This window comes from Lathamus discolor, chromosome W (genome assembly GCF_037157495.1).
Source record: "Lathamus discolor isolate bLatDis1 chromosome W, bLatDis1.hap1, whole genome shotgun sequence".
Lineage (NCBI taxonomy): Eukaryota > Metazoa > Chordata > Aves > Psittaciformes > Psittacidae > Lathamus > Lathamus discolor.
In genome coordinates, this window is record NC_088908.1 from 9,370,626 (window position 1) to 9,388,131 (window position 17,506).

A 17,506-nucleotide genomic window follows, 5' to 3' on the forward strand; every position below is an offset into this window, starting at 1 on the left:
ACTGTGACACAAACATTGATGTCACTCCTCACTTTATCTCCTAAAAGTGCATTTGAATCCAAAGTTTCTGGTGCGCTCTCACGTTTCGAGAGGAGTTGTGACAGGGGAGGAGCAGCGCTTGGACTCTAATCCCACAGACGAAGGGCCAGCAGGGAAACTCCTGCAGGGCATCTTCAGCACACAGTGAGCTTTGCAATTCTGCAACACACATTGCTGTAACTCCTTTTCCTGCCTGGAAGACCAATTGATTCCAACATCTCTGTGCCCGCTCTCTGCTGAGCAGCAACAGAGAGAGTAGAGCAGGAATGTTTAGCCTGGGCTAAAACAGCAGAAGAGCCTTGAAAAAAATCTCCTGCTTGATCATGTTTTGCACACAGTGAGCTTTAAACTGTGACACAAACATTGATGTCACTCCTCACTTTATCTCCTAAAAGTGCATTTGAATCCAAAGTTACTGGTGCACTCTCTCGTTTCGATAGGAGTTGTGACAGGGGAGGAGCAGCGCTTGGACTCTAATCCCACAGACGAAGGGCCAGCAGGGAAACTCCTGCAGGGCATCTTCAGCGCACAGTGAGCTTTGCAACTCTGAAACACACATTGCTGTCACTCCTCACTTTATCTCCTAAAAGTGCATTTCAAGCCAACGTTTCTGGTGCGCTCTCTCGCTTCGAGAGCAGTTGTGACAGGGGAGGACGAGCGCTTGGATTCTAATTTCACAGCCGAAGGGCCAGCATGGAAACTACTGCTGGGCATCTTCAGCACACATTGAGATTCACAACTCTGAAACACATATTGCTGTCACCTCTCACTTTCCTACCTGAAAGTCCAATTGAATAATACATCTCCTGTGCTTGCTCTTTGTGAGCAGTAGCAGAATATAGCACTTACGTTTGGACTCTGCTGAAACAGCAGAAGAGACAGTCCAGAAAGTTCCCACTGATCATCTTCAGCACACAGTGAGCTTTGCAACTCTGCAACACACATTGCTGTCTCTTCTTTTCCTGCCTGAAAGACCAATTGATTCCAACACCTCTGTGCCCGCTCTCTGCTGAGCAGCAACAGAGAGAGTAGAGCAGGAATGTTTAGCCTGGGCTAAAACAGCAGAAGAGCCTTGCAAAAAATCTCCTGCTTGATCATGTTTTGCACTCAGTGAGCTTTAAACTGTGGCACAAATATTGCTGTCACTCCTCACTTTATCTCCTAAAAGTGCATTTGAATCCAAAGTTTCTGGTGCGCTCTCTCGTTTCGAGAGCAGATGTCACAGGGGAGGACGAGCGTTTGGACTCTAATTTCACAGACGAATTGCCAGCATGGAAAATCCAGCTGGGCATCTTCAGCACCCAGTGAGCTTTGCAACTCTGAAACACACATTGTTGTCACCTCTCACTTTCCTACCTGAAAGTACAATTGAATCCTACATCTCCTGTGCTTGCTCTTTGTGAGCAGTAGCAGAATATAGCACTTACGTTTGGACTCTGAAGAAACAGCAGAAGAGACAGTCCAGAAAATTCCCACTGATCATCTTCAGCGAACAGCGAGCTTTGCAACTCTGCAACACACATTGCTGTCTCTTCTTTTCCTGCCTGAATGACCAATTGATTCCAACACCTCTGTGCCCGCTCTCTGCTGAGCAGCAACAGAGAGAGTAGAGCAGGAATGTTTAGCCTGGGCTAAAACAGCAGAAGAGCCTTGCAAAAAATCTCCTGCTTGATCATGTTTTGCACACAGTGAGCTTTAAACTGTGACACAAACATTGATGTCACTCCTCACTTTATCTCCTAAAAGTGCATTTGAATCCAAAGTTTCTGGTGCGCTCTCACGTTTCGAGAGGAGTTGTGACAGGGGAGGAGCAGCGCTTGGACTCTAATCCCACAGACGAAGGGCCAGCAGGGAAACTCCTGCAGGGCATCTTCAGCACACAGTGAGCTTTGCAATTCTGCAACACACATTGCTGTAACTCCTTTTCCTGCCTGGAAGACCAATTGATTCCAACATCTCTGTGCCCACTCTCTGCTGAGCAGCAACAGAGAGAAGGAATGTTTAGACTGGGCTAAAACAGCAGAAGAGCCTTGCAAAAAAGCTCCTCCTGATCATGTTTAGCACACAGTGAGCTTTAAACTGTGACACAAACATTGCTGTCACTCTTCACTCTTTCTCCTAAAAGACCATTTCAATCCAAGAACTCCGTTGCCAGCACTCTGCTGAGCAGCAGAGTGAGCAGGGATGTCTGCAATCTGTAAGGCAGTGGAAGAGACAGGCCTGAAGGCTGCTCTTGTGCTTCTTCAACACACTGAGCTTTACAACTGTGACACACACACTGTTGTCACTCCTCATTGTAGCTCCTAAAAGTGCATTTGAATCCAGCGTTTCTGGTCTCCACTCTCGTTTCCAGTGCAGCAGAGGCAGGTGAGCATGAGCGCTTGGAATCCGCTCCCAGTTCCGAAGGGCAGGGAGGGAAAGTCCTTGCAGATCATCTTCAGCGCACAGTGAGCTTTGCAACTCTGAAACACACATTGCTGTCACTCCTCACTTTATCTCCTAAAAGTGCATTTCAAGCCAACGTTTCTGGTGCGCTCTCTCGCTTCGAGAGCAGTTGTGACAGGGGAGGACGAGCGCTTGGATTCTAATTTCACAGCCGAAGGGCCAGCATGGAAACTACTGCTGGGCATCTTCAGCACACATTGAGATTCACAACTCTGAAACACATATTGCTGTCACCTCTCACTTTCCTACCTGAAAGTCCAATTGAATAATACATCTCCTGTGCTTGCTCTTTGTGAGCAGTAGCAGAATATAGCACTTACGTTTGGACTCTGCTGAAACAGCAGAAGAGACAGTCCAGAAAGTTCCCACTGATCATCTTCAGCACACAGTGAGCTTTGCAACTCTGCAACACACATTGCTGTCTCTTCTTTTCCTGCCTGAAAGACCAATTGATTCCAACACCTCTGTGCCCGCTCTCTGCTGAGCAGCAACAGAGAGAGTAGAGCAGGAATGTTTAGCCTGGGCTAAAACAGCAGAAGAGCCTTGCAAAAAATCTCCTGCTTGATCATGTTTTGCACTCAGTGAGCTTTAAACTGTGACACAAACATTGCTGTCACTCCTCACTTTATCTCCTAAAAGTGCATTTGAATCCAAAGTTTCTGGTGCGCTCTCTCGTTTCGAGAGCAGATGTCACAGGGGAGGACGAGCGTTTGGACTCTAATTTCACAGACGAATTGCCAGCATGGAAAATCCAGCTGGGCATCTTCAGCACCCAGTGAGCTTTGCAACTCTGAAACACACATTGCTGTCACCTCTCACTTTCCTACCTGAAAGTACAATTGAATCCTACATCTCCTGTGCTTGCTCTTTGTGAGCAGTAGCAGAATATAGCACTTACGTTTGGACTCTGAAGAAACAGCAGAAGAGACAGTCCAGAAAATTCCCACTGATCATCTTCAGCGAACAGCGAGCTTTGCAACTCTGCAACACACATTGCTGTCTCTTCTTTTCCTGCCTGAAAGACCAATTGATTCCAACACCTCTGTGCCCGCTCTCTGCTGAGCAGCAACAGAGAGAGTAGAGCAGGAATTTTTAGACCTGCCTAAAACAGCAGAAGAGCCTTGCAAAAAATCTCCTGCTTGATCATGTTTTGCACACAGTGAGCTTTAAACTGTGACACAAACATTGATGTCACTCCTCACTTTATCTCCTAAAAGTGCATTTGAATCCAAAGTTTCTGGTGCGCTCTCACGTTTCGAGAGGAGTTGTGACAGGGGAGGAGCAGCGCTTGGACTCTAATCCCACAGACGAAGGGCCAGCAGGGAAACTCCTGCAGGGCATCTTCAGCACACAGTGAGCTTTGCAATTCTGCAACACACATTGCTGTAACTCCTTTTCCTGCCTGGAAGACCAATTGATTCCAACATCTCTGTGCCCACTCTCTGCTGAGCAGCAACAGAGAGCAGGAATGTTTAGATTGGGCTAAAACAGCAGAAGAGCCTTGCAAAAAAGCTCCTCCTGATCATGTTTAGCACACAGTGAGCTTTAAACTGTGACACAAACATTGCTGTCACTCTTCACTCTTTCTCCTAAAAGACCATTTCAATCCAAGAACTCCGTTGCCAGCACTCTGCTGAGCAGCAGAGTGATCAGGAATGTCTGCAATCTGTAAGGCAGTGGAAGAGACAGGCCTGAAGGCTGCTCTTGTGCTTCTTCAACACACTGAGCTTTACAACTGTGACACACACACTGTTGTCACTCCTCATTGTAGCTCCTAAAAGTGCATTTGAATCCAGCGTTTCTGGTCTCCACTCTCGTTTCAAGAGCAGCAGAGGCAGGTGAGCACGAGCGCTTGGAATCCGCTCCCAGTTCCGAAGGGCAGGGAGGGAAAGTCTTTGCAGATCATCTTCAGCGCACAGTGAGCTTTGCAACTCTGAAACACACATTGCTGTCACTCCTCACTTCATCTCCTAATAATCCGTTTGAATCCATGGTCTCTCCCGCCCTCTCTCGTTTGAACAGCAGCAGTGACAGGTGAACACGATCTCTTGGCCTCTGCTCCCACAGCCGAAGAGCCCGGAGTGAAAGCTCCGGCAGGGCATCTTCAGCACGCAGTCAGCTTTGCAACTGTGACACATATATTGCTCTCGCTCCGCACTTTCCTACCTCAAAGTCCAATTGAATCCAAAATCTCTGTGCCCTTTCTCTGCTGGGCAGAAGCAGAGTAGAGCAGGAACCTTTAGCCAATGCTAAAAGAGCAGAAGAGACAGTCCAGAAAGTTCCCACTGATCATCTTCAGCGCACAGCGAGCTTTGCAACTCTGCAACACACATTGCTGTCACTCCTCCCTTTTTGCCTGAAAGACCAGCTGAATCCACCATCTCTGTGCCCGCTCTCTGCTGAGCAGCAACAGAGAGAGTAGAGCAGGAATTTTTAGACCTGCCTAAAACAGCAGAAGAGCCTTGAAAAAAATCTCCTGCTTGATCATGTTTTGCACACAGTGAGCTTTCAACTGTGACACAAACATTGCTGTCACTCCTCACTTTATCTCCTAAAAGTGCATTTGAATCCAAAGTTTCTGGTGCGCTCTCTCGTTTGGAGAGGAGTTGTGACAGGGGAGGAGCAGCGCTTGGACTCTAATACCACAGACGAAGGGCCAGCAGGGAAACTCCTGCAGGGCATTTTCAGCGCACAGTGAGCTTTGCAACTCTGCAAAACACATTGCTGTAACTCCTCCTTCTCCTGCCTGGAAGACCAATTGATTCCAACATCTCTGTGCCCACTCTCTGCTGAGCAGCATCAGAGAGAGTAGAGCAGGAATGTTTAGACTGGGCTAAAACAGCAGAAGAGCCTTGCAAAAAAGCTCCTCCTGATCATGTTTAGCACACAGTGAGCTTTAAACTGTGACACAAACATTGCTGTCACTCTTCACTCTTTCTCCTAAAAGACCATTTCAATCCAAGAACTCCGTTGCCAGCACTCTGCTGAGCAGCAGAGTGAGCAGGAATGTCTGCAATCTGTAAGGCAGTGGAAGAGACAGGCTGAAGGCTGCTCTTGTGCTTCTTCAACACACTGAGCTTTACAACTGTGACACACACACTGTTGTCACTCCTCATTGTAGCTCCTAAAAGTGCATTTGAATCCAGCGTTTCTGGTCTCCACTCTCGTTTCAAGAGCAGCAGAGGCAGGTGAGCACGAGCGCTTGGAATCCGCTCCCAGTTCCGAAGGGCAGGGAGGGAAAGTCCTTGCAGATCATCTTCAGCGCACAGTGAGCTTTGCAACTCTGAAACACACATTGCTGTCACTCCTCACTTCATCTCCTAATAATCCGTTTGAATCCATGGTCTCTCCCGCCCTCTCTCGTTTGAACAGCAGCAGTGACAGGTGAACACGATCTCTTGGCCTCTGCTCCCACAGCCGAAGAGCCCGGAGTGAAAGCTCCGGCAGGGCATCTTCAGCACGCAGTCAGCTTTGCAACTGTGACACATATATTGCTCTCGCTCCGCACTTTCCTACCTCAAAGTCCAATTGAATCCAAAACTCTGTGCCCTTTCTCTGCTGGGCAGAAGCAGAGTAGAGCAGGAACCTTTAGCCAATGCTAAAAGAGCAGAAGAGACAGTCCAGAAAGTTCCCACTGATCATCTTCAGCGCACAGCGAGCTTTGCAACTCTGCAACACACATTGCTGTCACTCCTCCCTTTTTGCCTGAAAGACCAGCTGAATCCACCATCTCTGTGCCCGCTCTCTGCTGAGCAGCAACAGAGAGAGTAGAGCAGGAATTTTTAGACCTGCCTAAAACAGCAGAAGAGCCTTGAAAAAAATCTCCTGCTTGATCATGTTTTGCACACAGTGAGCTTTAAACTGTGACACAAACATTGCTGTCACTCCTCACTTTATCTCCTAAAAGTGCATTTGAATCCAAAGTTTCTGGTGCGCTCTCTCGTTTCGAGAGGAGTTGTGACAGGGGAGGAGCAGCGCTTGGACTCTAATACCACAGACGAAGGGCCAGCAGGGAAACTCCTGCAGGGCATCTTCAGCACACAGTGAGCTTTGCAACTCTGCAAAACACATTGCTGTAACTCCTCCTTCTCCTGCCTGGAAGACCAATTGATTTCAACATCTCTGTGCCCACTCTCTGCTGAGCAGCATCAGAGAGAGTAGAGCAGGAATGTTTAGACTGGGCTAAAACAGCAGAAGAGCCTTGCAAAAAAGCTCCTCCTGATCATGTTTAGCACACAGTGAGCTTTAAACTGTGACACAAACATTGCTGTCACTCTTCACTCTTTCTCCTAAAAGACCATTTCAATCCAAGAACTCCGTTGCCAGCACTCTGCTGAGCAGCAGAGTGAGCAGGAATGTCTGCAATCTGTAAGGCAGTGGAAGAGACAGGCTGAAGGCTGCTCTTGTGCTTCTTCAACACACTGAGCTTTACAACTTTGACACACACACACTGTTGTCACTCCTCATTGTAGCTCCTAAAAGTGCATTTGAATCCAGCGTTTCTGGTCTCCACTCTCGTTTCCAGTGCAGCAGAGGCAGGTGAGCACGAGCGCTTGGAATCCGCTCCCAGTTCCGAAGGGCAGGGAGGGAAAGTCCTTGCAGATCATCTTCAGCGCACAGTGAGCTTTGCAACTCTGAAACACACATTGCTGTCACTCCTCACTTCATCTCCTAATAATCCGTTTGAATCCATGGTCTCTCCCGCCCTCTCTCGTTTGAACAGCAGCAGTGACAGGTGAACACGATCTCTTGGCCTCTGCTCCCACAGCCGAAGAGCCCGGAGTGAAAGCTCCGGCAGGGCATCTTCAGCACGCAGTCAGCTTTGCAACTGTGACACATATATTGCTCTCGCTCCGCACTTTCCTACCTCAAAGTCCAATTGAATCCAAAATCTCTGTGCCCTTTCTCTGCTGGGCAGAAGCAGAGTAGAGCAGGAACCTTTAGCCAATGCTAAAAGAGCAGAAGAGACAGTCCAGAAAGTTCCCACTGATCATCTTCAGCGCACAGCGAGCTTTGCAACTCTGCAACACACATTGCTGTCACTCCTCCCTTTTTGCCTGAAAGACCAGCTGAATCCACCATCTCTGTGCCCGCTCTCTGCTGAGCAGCAACAGAGATAGTAGAGCAGGAATTTTTAGACCTGCCTAAAACAGCAGAAGAGCCTTGAAAAAAATATCCTGCCTGATCATGTTTTGCACACAGTGAGCTTTAAACTGTGACACAAACATTGCTGTCACTCCTCACTTTATCTCCTAAAAGTGCATTTGAATCCAAAGTTACTGGTGCGCTCTCTCGTTTCGAGAGGAGTTGTGACAGGGGAGGAGCTGCGCTTGGACTCTAATACCACAGACGAAGGGCCAGCAGGGAAACTCCTGCAGGGCATCTTCAGCACACAGTGAGCTTTGCAACTCTGCAAAACACATTGCTGTAACTCCTCCTTCTCCTGCCTGGAAGACCAATTGATTCCAACATCTCTGTGCCCACTCTCCGCTGAGCAGCATCAGAGAGAGTAGAGCAGGAATGTTTAGACTGGGCTAAAACAGCAGAAGAGCCTTGCAAAAAAGCTCCTCCTGATCATGTTTAGCACACAGTGAGCTTTAAACTGTGACACAAACATTGCTGTCACTCTTCACTCTTTCTCCTAAAAGACCATTTCAATCCAAGAACTCCGTTGCCAGCACTCTGCTGAGCAGCAGAGTGAGCAGGAATGTCTGCAATCTGTAAGGCAGTGGAAGAGACAGGCCTGAAGGCTGCTCTTGTGCTTCTTCAACACACTGAGCTTTACAACTGTGACACACACACTGTTGTCACTCCTCATTGTAGCTCCTAAAAGTGCATTTGAATCCAGCGTTTCTGGTCTCCACTCTCGTTTCAAGAGCAGCAGAGGAAGGTGAGCACGAGCGCTTGGAATCCGCTCCCAGTTCCGAAGGGCAGGGAGGGAAAGTCCTTGCAGATCATCTTCAGCGCACAGTGAGCTTTGCAACTCTGAAACACACATTGCTGTCACTCCTCACTTCATCTCCTAATAATCCGTTTGAATCCATGGTCTCTCCCGCCCTCTCTCGTTTGAACAGCAGCAGTGACAGGTGAACACGATCTCTTGGCCTCTGCTCCCACAGCCAAAGAGCCCGGAGTGAAAGCTCCGGCAGGGCATCTTCAGCACGCAGTCAGCTTTGCAACTGTGACACATATATTGCTCTCGCTCCGCACTTTCCTACCTCAAAGTCCAATTGAATCCAAAATCTCTGTGCCCTTTCTCTGCTGGGCAGAAGCAGAGTAGAGCAGGAACCTTTAGCCAATGCTAAAAGAGCAGAAGAGACAGTCCAGAAAGTTCCCACTGATCATCTTCAGCGCACAGCGAGCTTTGCAACTCTGCAACACACATTGCTGTCACTCCTCCCTTTTTGCCTGAAAGACCAGCTGAATCCACCATCTCTGTGCCCGCTCTCTGCTGAGCAGCAACAGAGAGAGTAGAGCAGGAATTTTTAGACCTGCCTAAAACAGCAGAAGAGCCTTGAAAAAAATCTCCTGCTTGATCATGTTTTGCACACAGTGAGCTTTAAACTGTGACACAAACATTGCTGTCACTCCTCACTTTATCTCCTAAAAGTGCATTTGAATCCAAAGTTTCTGGTGCGCTCTCTCGTTTCGAGAGGAGTTGTGACAGGGGAGGAGCAGCGCTTGGACTCTAATCCCACAGACGAAGGGCCAGCAGGGAAACTCCTGCAGGGCATCTTCAGCACACAGTGAGCTTTGCAACTCTGCAAAACACATTGCTGTAACTCCTCCTTCTCCTGCCTGGAAGACCAATTGATTCCAACATCTCTGTGCCCACTCTCTGCTGAGCAGCATCAGAGAGAGTAGAGCAGGAATGTTTAGACTGGGCTAAAACAGCAGAAGAGCCTTGCAAAAAAGCTCCTCCTGATCATGTTTAGCACACAGTGAGCTTTAAACTGTGACACAAACATTGCTGTCACTCTTCACTCTTTCTCCTAAAAGACCATTTCAATCCAAGAACTCCGTTGCCAGCACTCTGCTGAGCAGCAGAGTGAGCAGGAATGTCTGCAATCTGTAAGGCAGTGGAAGAGACAGGCTGAAGGCTGCTCTTGTGCTTCTTCAACACACTGAGCTTTACAACTTTGACACACACACTGTTGTCACTCCTCATTGTAGCTCCTAAAAGTGCATTTGAATCCAGCGTTTCTGGTCTCCACTCTCGTTTCAAGAGCAGCAGAGGCAGGTGAGCACGAGCGCTTGGAATCCGCTCCCAGTTCCGAAGGGCAGGGAGGGAAAGTCCTTGCAGATCATCTTCAGCGCACAGTGAGCTTTGCAACTCTGAAACACACATTGCTGTCACTCCTCACTTCATCTCCTAATAATCCGTTTGAATCCATGGTCTCTCCCGCCCTCTCTCGTTTGAACAGCAGCAGTGACAGGTGAACACGATCTCTTGGCCTCTGCTCCCACAGCCAAAGAGCCCGGAGTGAAAGCTCCGGCAGGGCATCTTCAGCACGCAGTCAGCTTTGCAACTGTGACACATATATTGCTCTCGCTCCGCACTTTCCTACCTCAAAGTCCAATTGAATCCAAAATCTCTGTGCCCTTTCTCTGCTGGGCAGAAGCAGAGTAGAGCAGGAACCTTTAGCCAATGCTAAAAGAGCAGAAGAGACAGTCCAGAAAGTTCCCACTGATCATCTTCAGCGCACAGCGAGCTTTGCAACTCTGCAACACACATTGCTGTCACTCCTCCCTTTTTGCCTGAAAGACCAGCTGAATCCACCATCTCTGTGCCCGCTCTCTGCTGAGCAGCAACAGAGAGAGTAGAGCAGGAATTTTTAGACCTGCCTAAAACAGCAGAAGAGCCTTGAAAAAAATCTCCTGCTTGATCATGTTTTGCACACAGTGAGCTTTAAACTGTGACACAAACATTGCTGTCACTCCTCACTTTATCTCCTAAAAGTGCATTTGAATCCAAAGTTTCTGGTGCGCTCTCTCGTTTCGAGAGGAGTTGTGACAGGGGAGGAGCAGCGCTTGGACTCTAATACCACAGACGAAGGGCCAGCAGGGAAACTCCTGCAGGGCATCTTCAGCACACAGTGAGCTTTGCAACTCTGCAAAACACATTGCTGTAACTCCTCCTTCTCCTGCCTGGAAGACCAATTGATTCCAACATCTCTGTGCCCACTCTCTGCTGAGCAGCATCAGAGAGAGTAGAGCAGGAATGTTTAGACTGGGCTAAAACAGCAGAAGAGCCTTGCAAAAAAGCTCCTCCTGATCATGTTTAGCACACAGTGAGCTTTAAACTGTGACACAAACATTGCTGTCACTCTTCACTCTTTCTCCTAAAAGACCATTTCAATCCAAGAACTCCGTTGCCAGCACTCTGCTGAGCAGCAGAGTGAGCAGGAATGTCTGCAATCTGTAAGGCAGTGGAAGAGACAGGCTGAAGGCTGCTCTTGTGCTTCTTCAACACACTGAGCTTTACAACTTTGACACACACACACTGTTGTCACTCCTCATTGTAGCTCCTAAAAGTGCATTTGAATCCAGCGTTTCTGGTCTCCACTCTCGTTTCCAGTGCAGCAGAGGCAGGTGAGCACGAGCGCTTGGAATCCGCTCCCAGTTCCGAAGGGCAGGGAGGGAAAGTCCTTGCAGATCATCTTCAGCGCACAGTGAGCTTTGCAACTCTGAAACACACATTGCTGTCACTCCTCACTTCATCTCCTAATAATCCGTTTGAATCCATGGTCTCTCCCGCCCTCTCTCGTTTGAACAGCAGCAGTGACAGGTGAACACGATCTCTTGGCCTCTGCTCCCACAGCCGAAGAGCCCGGAGTGAAAGCTCCGGCAGGGCATCTTCAGCACGCAGTCAGCTTTGCAACTGTGACACATATATTTCTCTCGCTCCGCACTTTCCTACCTCAAAGTCCAATTGAATCCAAAATCTCTGTGCCCTTTCTCTGCTGGGCAGAAGCAGAGTAGAGCAGGAACCTTTAGCCAATGCTAAAAGAGCAGAAGAGACAGTCCAGAAAGTTCCCACTGATCATCTTCAGCGCACAGCGAGCTTTGCAACTCTGCAACACACATTGCTGTCACTCCTCCCTTTTTGCCTGAAAGACCAGCTGAATCCACCATCTCTGTGCCCGCTCTCTGCTGAGCAGCAACAGAGATAGTAGAGCAGGAATTTTTAGACCTGCCTAAAACAGCAGAAGAGCCTTGAAAAAAATATCCTGCCTGATCATGTTTTGCACACAGTGAGCTTTAAACTGTGACACAAACATTGCTGTCACTCCTCACTTTATCTCCTAAAAGTGCATTTGAATCCAAAGTTACTGGTGCGCTCTCTCGTTTCGAGAGGAGTTGTGACAGGGGAGGAGCAGCGCTTGGACTCTAATACCACAGACGAAGGGCCAGCAGGGAAACTCCTGCAGGGCATCTTCAGCACACAGTGAGCTTTGCAACTCTGCAAAACACATTGCTGTAACTCCTCCTTCTCCTGCCTGGAAGACCAATTGATTCCAACATCTCTGTGCCCACTCTCCGCTGAGCAGCATCAGAGAGAGTAGAGCAGGAATGTTTAGACTGGGCTAAAACAGCAGAAGAGCCTTGCAAAAAAGCTCCTCCTGATCATGTTTAGCACACAGTGAGCTTTAAACTGTGACACAAACATTGCTGTCACTCTTCACTCTTTCTCCTAAAAGACCATTTCAATCCAAGAACTCCGTTGCCAGCACTCTGCTGAGCAGCAGAGTGAGCAGGAATGTCTGCAATCTGTAAGGCAGTGGAAGAGACAGGCCTGAAGGCTGCTCTTGTGCTTCTTCAACACACTGAGCTTTACAACTGTGACACACACACTGTTGTCACTCCTCATTGTAGCTCCTAAAAGTGCATTTGAATCCAGCGTTTCTGGTCTCCACTCTCGTTTCAAGAGCAGCAGAGGAAGGTGAGCACGAGCGCTTGGAATCCGCTCCCAGTTCCGAAGGGCAGGGAGGGAAAGTCCTTGCAGATCATCTTCAGCGCACAGTGAGCTTTGCAACTCTGAAACACACATTGCTGTCACTCCTCACTTCATCTCCTAATAATCCGTTTGAATCCATGGTCTCTCCCGCCCTCTCTCGTTTGAACAGCAGCAGTGACAGGTGAACACGATCTCTTGGCCTCTGCTCCCACAGCCAAAGAGCCCGGAGTGAAAGCTCCGGCAGGGCATCTTCAGCACGCAGTCAGCTTTGCAACTGTGACACATATATTGCTCTCGCTCCGCACTTTCCTACCTCAAAGTCCAATTGAATCCAAAATCTCTGTGCCCTTTCTCTGCTGGGCAGAAGCAGAGTAGAGCAGGAACCTTTAGCCAATGCTAAAAGAGCAGAAGAGACAGTCCAGAAAGTTCCCACTGATCATCTTCAGCGCACAGCGAGCTTTGCAACTCTGCAACACACATTGCTGTCACTCCTCCCTTTTTGCCTGAAAGACCAGCTGAATCCACCATCTCTGTGCCCGCTCTCTGCTGAGCAGCAACAGAGAGAGTAGAGCAGGAATTTTTAGACCTGCCTAAAACAGCAGAAGAGCCTTGAAAAAAATCTCCTGCTTGATCATGTTTTGCACACAGTGAGCTTTAAACTGTGACACAAACATTGCTGTCACTCCTCACTTTATCTCCTAAAAGTGCATTTGAATCCAAAGTTTCTTGTGCGCTCTCTCGTTTCGAGAGGAGTTGTGACAGGGGAGGAGCAGCGCTTGGACTCTAATCCCACAGACGAAGGGCCAGCAGGGAAACTCCTGCAGGGCATCTTCAGCACACAGTGAGCTTTGCAACTCTGCAAAACACATTGCTGTAACTCCTCCTTCTCCTGCCTGGAAGACCAATTGATTCCAACATCTCTGTGCCCACTCTCTGCTGAGCAGCATCAGAGAGAGTAGAGCAGGAATGTTTAGACTGGGCTAAAACAGCAGAAGAGCCTTGCAAAAAAGCTCCTCCTGATCATGTTTAGCACACAGTGAGCTTTAAACTGTGACACAAACATTGCTGTCACTCTTCACTCTTTCTCCTAAAAGACCATTTCAATCCAAGAACTCCGTTGCCAGCACTCTGCTGAGCAGCAGAGTGAGCAGGAATGTCTGCAATCTGTAAGGCAGTGGAAGAGACAGGCCTGAAGGCTGCTCTTGTGCTTCTTCAACACACTGAGCTTTACAACTGTGACACACACACTGTTGTCACTCCTCATTGTAGCTCCTAAAAGTGCATTTGAATCCAGCGTTTCTGGTCTCCACTCTCGTTTCAAGAGCAGCAGAGGAAGGTGAGCACGAGCGCTTGGAATCCGCTCCCAGTTCCGAAGGGCAGGGAGGGAAAGTCCTTGCAGATCATCTTCAGCGCACAGTGAGCTTTGCAACTCTGAAACACACATTGCTGTCACTCCTCACTTCATCTCCTAATAATCCGTTTGAATCCATGGTCTCTCCCGCCCTCTCTCGTTTGAACAGCAGCAGTGACAGGTGAACACGATCTCTTGGCCTCTGCTCCCACAGCCAAAGAGCCCGGAGTGAAAGCTCCGGCAGGGCATCTTCAGCACGCAGTCAGCTTTGCAACTGTGACACATATATTGCTCTCGCTCCGCACTTTCCTACCTCAAAGTCCAATTGAATCCAAAATCTCTGTGCCCTTTCTCTGCTGGGCAGAAGCAGAGAAGAGCAGGAACCTTTAGCCAATGCTAAAAGAGCAGAAGAGACAGTCCAGAAAGTTCCCACTGATCATCTTCAGCGCACAGCGAGCTTTGCAACTCTGCAACACACATTGCTGTCACTCCTCCCTTTTTGCCTGAAAGACCAGTTGAATCCACCATCTCTGTGCCCGCTCTCTGCTGAGCAGCAACAGAGATAGTAGAGCAGGAATTTTTAGACCTGCCTAAAACAGCAGAAGAGCCTTGAAAAAAATCTCCTGCTTGATCATGTTTTGCACACAGTGAGCTTTAAACTGTGACACAAACATTGCTGTCACTCCTCACTTTATCTCCTAAAAGTGCATTTGAATCCAAAGTTTCTTGTGCGCTCTCTCGTTTCGAGAGGAGTTGTGACAGGGGAGGAGCAGCGCTTGGACTGTAATCCCACAGACGAAGGGCCAGCAGGGAAACTCCTGCAGGGCATCTTCAGCACACAATGAGCTTTGCAACTCTGCAAAACACATTGCTGTAACTCCTCCTTCTCCTGCCTGGAAGACCAATTGATTCCAACATCTCTGTGCCCACTCTCTGCTGAGCAGCAACAGAGAGAAGGAATGTTTAGACTGGGCTAAAACAGCAGAAGAGCCTTGCAAAAAAGCTCCTCCTGATCATGTTTAGCACACAGTGAGCTTTAAACTGTGACACAAACATTGCTGTCACTCTTCACTCTTTCTCCTAAAAGACCATTTCAATCCAAGAACTCCGTTGCCAGCACTCTGCTGAGCAGCAGAGTGAGCAGGAATGTCTGCAATCTGTAAGGCAGTGGAAGAGACAGGCTGAAGGCAGCTCTTGTGCTTCTTCAACACACTGAGCTTTACAACTTTGACACACACACTGTTGTCACTCCTCATTGTAGCTCCTAAAAGTGCATTTGAATCCAGCGTTTCTGGTCTCCACTCTCGTTTCCAGTGCAGCAGAGGCAGGTGAGCATGAGCGCTTGGAATCCGCTCCCAGTTCCGAAGGGCAGGGAGGGAAAGTCCTTGCAGATCATCTTCAGCGCACAGTGAGCTTTGCAACTCTGAAACACACATTGCTGTCACTCCTCACTTCATCTCCTAATAATCCGTTTGAATCCATGGTCTCTCCCGCCCTCTCTCGTTTGAACAGCAGCAGTGACAGGTGAACACGATCTCTTGGCCTCTGCTCCCACAGCCGAAGAGCCCGGAGTGAAAGCTCCGGCAGGGCATCTTCAGCACGCAGTCAGCTTTGCAACTGTGACACATATATTGCTCTCGCTCCGCACTTTCCTACCTCAAAGTCCAATTGAATCCAAAATCTCTGTGCCCTTTCTCTGCTGGGCAGAAGCAGAGTAGAGCAGGAACCTTTAGCCAATGCTAAAAGAGCAGAAGAGACAGTCCAGAAAGTTCCCACTGATCATCTTCAGCGCACAGCGAGCTTTGCAACTCTGCAACACACATTGCTGTCACTCCTCCCTTTTTGCCTGAAAGACCAGTTGAATCCACCATCTCTGTGCCCGCTCTCTGCTGAGCAGCAACAGAGATAGTAGAGCAGGAATTTTTAGACCTGCCTAAAACAGCAGAAGAGCCTTGAAAAAAATCTCCTGCTTGATCATGTTTTGCACACAGTGAGCTTTAAACTGTGACACAAACATTGCTGTCACTCCTCACTTTATCTCCTAAAAGTGCATTTGAATCCAAAGTTTCTGGTGCGCTCTCTCGTTTCGAGAGGAGTTGTGACAGGGGAGGAGCAGCGCTTGGACTCTAATCCCACAGACGAAGGGCCAGCAGGGAAACTCCTGCAGGGCATCTTCAGCACACAGTGAGCTTTGCAATTCTGCAACACACATTGCTGTAACTCCTCCTTTTCCTGCCTGGAAGACCAATTGATTCCAACATCTCTGTGCCCACTCTCTGCTGAGCAGCAACAGAGAGAAGGAATGTTTAGACTGGGCTAAAACAGCAGAAGAGCCTTGCAAAAAAGCTCCTCCTGATCATGTTTAGCACACAGTGAGCTTTAAACTGTGACACAAACATTGCTGTCACTCTTCACTCTTTCTCCTAAAAGACCATTTCAATCCAAGAACTCCGTTGCCAGCACTCTGCTGAGCAGCAGAGTGAGCAGGAATGTCTGCAATCTGTAAGGCAGTGGAAGAGACAGGCTGAAGGCTGCTCTTGTGCTTCTTCAACACACTGAGCTTTACAACTGTGACACACACACTGTTGTCACTCCTCATTGTAGCTCCTAAAAGTGCATTTGAATCCAGCGTTTCTGGTCTCCACTCTCGTTTCAAGAGCAGCAGAGGCAGGTGAGCACGAGCGCTTGGAATCCGCTCCCAGTTCCGAAGGGCAGGGAGGGAAAGTCCTTGCAGATCATCTTCAGCGCACAGTGAGCTTTGCAACTCTGAAACACACATTGCTGTCACTCCTCACTTCATCTCCTAATAATCCGTTTGAATCCATGGTCTCTCCCGCCCTCTCTCGTTTGAACAGCAGCAGTGACAGGTGAACACGATCTCTTGGCCTCTGCTCCCACAGCCGAAGAGCCCGGAGTGAAAGCTCCGGCAGGGCATCTTCAGCACGCAGTCAGCTTTGCAACTGTGACACATATATTGCTCTCGCTCCGCACTTTCCTACCTCAAAGTCCAATTGAATCCAAAACTCTGTGCCCTTTCTCTGCTGGGCAGAAGCAGAGTAGAGCAGGAACCTTTAGCCAATGCTAAAAGAGCAGAAGAGACAGTCCAGAAAGTTCCCACTGATCATCTTCAGCGCACAGCGAGCTTTGCAACTCTGCAACACACATTGCTGTCACTCCTCCCTTTTTGCCTGAAAGACCAGCTGAATCCACCATCTCTGTGCCCGCTCTCTGCTGAGCAGCAACAGAGAGAGTAGAGCAGGAATTTTTAGACCTGCCTAAAACAGCAGAAGAGCCTTGAAAAAAATCTCCTGCTTGATCATGTTTTGCACACAGTGAGCTTTAAACTGTGAGACAAACATTGCTGTCACTCCTCACTTTATCTCCTAAAAGTGCATTTGAATCCAAAGTTTCTGGTGCGCTCTCTCGTTTCGAGAGGAGTTGTGACAGGGGAGGAGCAGCGCTTGGACTCTAATCCCACAGACGAAGGGCCAGCAGGGAAACTCCTGCAGGGCATCTTCAGCACACAATGAGCTTTGCAACTCTGCAAAACACATTGCTGTAACTCCTCCTTTTCCTGCCAGGAAGACCAATTGATTCCAACATCTCTGTGCCCACTCTGCTGAGCAGCAACAGAGAGAGTAGAGCAGGAATGTTTAGACTGGGCTAAAACAGCAGAAGAGCCTTGCAAAAAAGCTCCTCCTGATCATGTTTAG